The sequence below is a fragment of the Neopelma chrysocephalum genome, unplaced genomic scaffold (assembly GCF_003984885.1).
Source record: "Neopelma chrysocephalum unplaced genomic scaffold, ASM398488v2 Primary Assembly neopelma1_69, whole genome shotgun sequence".
NCBI lineage: Eukaryota > Metazoa > Chordata > Aves > Passeriformes > Pipridae > Neopelma > Neopelma chrysocephalum.
Window position 1 is genome coordinate 11929437 of NW_020897729.1, and position 3725 is coordinate 11933161.

Below are 3725 nucleotides of genomic sequence, written 5' to 3' on the forward strand. Positions count from 1 at the left end.
CAACAGGAGGGGTCAGCACCCAACAGGAGGGGTCAGCACCCAACAGGGTCGGGTGGATGGTGGCAGGTGAACGGGAGGGGAGAAGGTGGCACAGGTTCCTTCCTGGGGGTCCCTCGCTGTGCCTGGCACAGGGTGAGGCTCAGGCTGCCCCAACAGCAGCGTGGCAGCACCTCGGCCAGGGTGTGAATCCTCTGAACACAACAACGTTCAGGGGATCATTCTGTCCTGGACTCATCAGGTTTGTTTAGATAAAAGCTGATCAGACAAAAAACAACCAGCTTACAAAAGGCAGCTTGGCAGGAAGGGCAGTCCCTGCTCACAGCCAGCCCTGGGCTGCAGTGCAGCTGCACGGGCAGGAGATGGCAACAGCCCATCAGCCAGTGCCTTACACAGATAAGGACTTTCCTTCAGGACAGGAAAAAAGTGTTTGACAAGAAAACCCTGAAAATGAAGCACTCAAATAACAAGATTAAATCCTGCATGAGAACGTCTCTGATGAAGTTTTCTGCTGAAAAAAGGATTCTTTCTTCCCTTTTTTTTTTTTTTTACAATGCTAGTTTAGGTTTAGATTTTGTTTTATGAATAATTAAGAAGCTGAAATGTAAGTATGATAATATTTGGATTAATGAAGGTATTATAAAACTACTTACATTGTCCAGGGGAGAACATTTCTGGAAAGGAAGACAGGATATTTTGGATATTTTTCCTACTTTAAATAAAAATACTTTAAATGGCTAAAATACCACAGATAAACCCTGTTTCCTAATCAGCTCTGTAGAAAACTGTTCACACACACCCTCAAAGACTAGTTGTGGGACCAAATCTGCCATTTAGTGCCCTAAGGGGTCCATGCACACACAAACCCATATTAAGAGAACCCTTTTGGGGACTGGGTTTCATAGTTTAAATTCTCCCAAGCACCAAATTGAATGGAATGATAATATTTAGTTCTGTACACAGACATTCCTAACCAAAGACTTTCCTCTTAGGTCTTATATGGTTAAAGTAAATCAAGACCAAGTGCTTCTGGTCTCCCTTTTACAGCTGTAAAGCACCAAGGGTTTATGGTTTGTTAAACTGTGCCTGATAATTCCCGTGTTAAATTCACAGGGACCTTTTCCCAGGCCGATGGTGGAATTCCCACACAACACCAACAAAGCCCAAAGAGCCACTTCAGTGGAAAAATCCCTGTGTGTCCCTAGGCAGGGACACACCTTTCCCACTACACACTTATGTTTTAGCTAAAGGATGGATTTACACAGGGTTTCCTCCCAGGAGAGACAGTACTGCTGATTCCTCATGAGAACTTTACACCAAAAAAATCTCTTACACAAAGCAGCCACCCTCGGGTGTTGGGGTCATGCCCTTCAAAGAACAGCCTGGAGAATGGTCCCCCCTTTCCAGGGGACTGAAGGGATAAAGCAATGGTAGTTTCTGGAAAGTGTGGTCCCAAGAGTGGAAATCTGGGAAGGGAAGTCTCGGCCACACACTCCCAGCACACAGCCAGGACCAGCCTGACAACTTGTATGCAGCCACCCCTTCACTGTAACATCACCCCAAAGCAGTTTACTCTATCTGGCCGTGGTGTATCTGTGATAATCCCCCCTCACTGCTCTGGACACACACTCACACACACAACAGCTCTTTGAAGATGTGGTCTGTGAAATATTTTCCCAGGGCTAAAAATGAATTGTGCAACAACATCCCAATCCCCAAATACCAGATAACTATATTTAATTTGTCCAGATCTGACATGGAATTTTGGTCCTTAAAAGTCCATCTTGAAAGAAAAAGGTACAAGGGAGTTTGTAGGGAAAGTCTCGGGCCCCAACCCACACTGTCAGTTCAGAGCCACATCAGGGCAGACACAGATGTGAAACTGTGGCTGTGCAGTCCCAGAGGACCATTTTTAACAGCAAACAGTTTTCTGGCTGGAAGCACAACAGCAGGTCTGACATAAGAATGTAAAGAGCAATTCTTGATCAGCTGAACAATTCATGGACACTTGGGATTTTTTCATTCAGTAAACTTGGCATTACAGTGTTTGTAATTCAAATTTAATTATATTTCACATACACTGATCGAATAGCCCAGGCAGAACCCTCCATGCCAGGGGGTTATTGTGGTAGAAGTGTGATTTGAACTTGTACTCAGAGCCAGCTCCAGACCTCAACTGGTGCAGGACTTTTGTCACTACATACATTAGACCCTCTGATTCTGAGGTTTCTCTAGCAATGACATTTCCTGTGGCTTTCCACCAGTGCAGCTTCACAGGAATCCTAAAAAAGGAAATTAAACCCACCCAAAGTTCTTAAAAAAAAAAAACAAATCTATGTCTGCCCTGGCTCTCACCAGGCTCTCCTGATGGATTCAGCAGAGGGAACCATAACCAGCGTGGGCACAAGGGGCTCACCCAGCCAGGCACTGGGGTTGGAAGCATCAAACAGGGAAGACAGTGCAGAACTCAGTACATAACAAAACCCATGGTGCAAACATGACACCGGATGGAGGTCCTGTGGCTTGTGTTACCCAGAAATGCTCTGTACAAAGTCCACCACTCACCTAAATATATTCTGTACAATGCACCCACGAGGAACAGAAGATTGGACCACAGTCCCACCCACAGCACTTTGCACAGCAGTAGTTAATAAGGCACAAAAAGTACCCCAGTTTTGCTCCTAACTGGGGATGAGAATTCAACAGGAAATTGCTGGGACAGATGTATGAGTTTGTCCTGCTCACCCTCCCCAGGAGAGACACCACTCAGTAAGTGCTGCCAAATATTAAACCTGTGATATCAAACTTGTGATTGCAGTTGTGTTGACAGTGTTCCATAGAGCTGCTCTGCAGTTAATGTATTTATCACCAGCAATCCAAAAGAACTGTATATGTTGCATTCAATGACCTGTGATATCTGTGACCCTGAGGGGCTCTTTGGAATGGGACCAGACCTACAGTTCACAGACCATTCATCCACCTGGTGTCACACCTAGTTATGTTCCTGCAGCATTGAACTGACAGGTGCAGGATTGCCATGGATAAATTATTGCAGAGATACAACTGTGCACCGACCCAGGAAGGGATAGAACAGGCCCAGAAATGTTGGAAGGATGAGAACAAATCTAGTAGAGCGAATAGAACAGTGTATAAATCAGCTGAAAATAGAAAGAAGAAAACATAAAGGAGTTATTTGTGCAGCTTTGGGAGCTTGTTTATCTTGTGAGCAAAAGGAAATCAGAAGTTCTCCATTTCCTGAAAAGGTTACAGATGTAGAATATCAGACTCTGAAGTCGCAAATGAGGTAATTAAAACATCATTGTCTTTCAAGAAAGAGGCATGGGAGAAATTGAAAAATTATATAGATATTCTTCTAAATCAAAATGAGCAACTAGAAATACTACTGTCTGTGGCTGAAGGACAAGAGGAACAGCTGCAGGAAAGGTTAGGTAAATTACTTGATCAAATCCCACATGGAGCATTCTCTAATTCAGAGCAGCACAGCCTCATCCCTCAGCACCCTCCTGCCCCTCATGCCCTCCATAAGGCAGAATATCTGCACCAGGAGTGCCAGTGGTGCCATCTGAACACAGATACAGGCCTGGTGAGTGAGTTCCAGACAGAGCCTTGTAAGGCACCAGAAGGCTGTTCCACGAGGATGCACAGACATCCACTCATCAGCCAAACAAAACTGGGCAGAAAAGCTTTGCTGGCAGGTTTGACAGGGT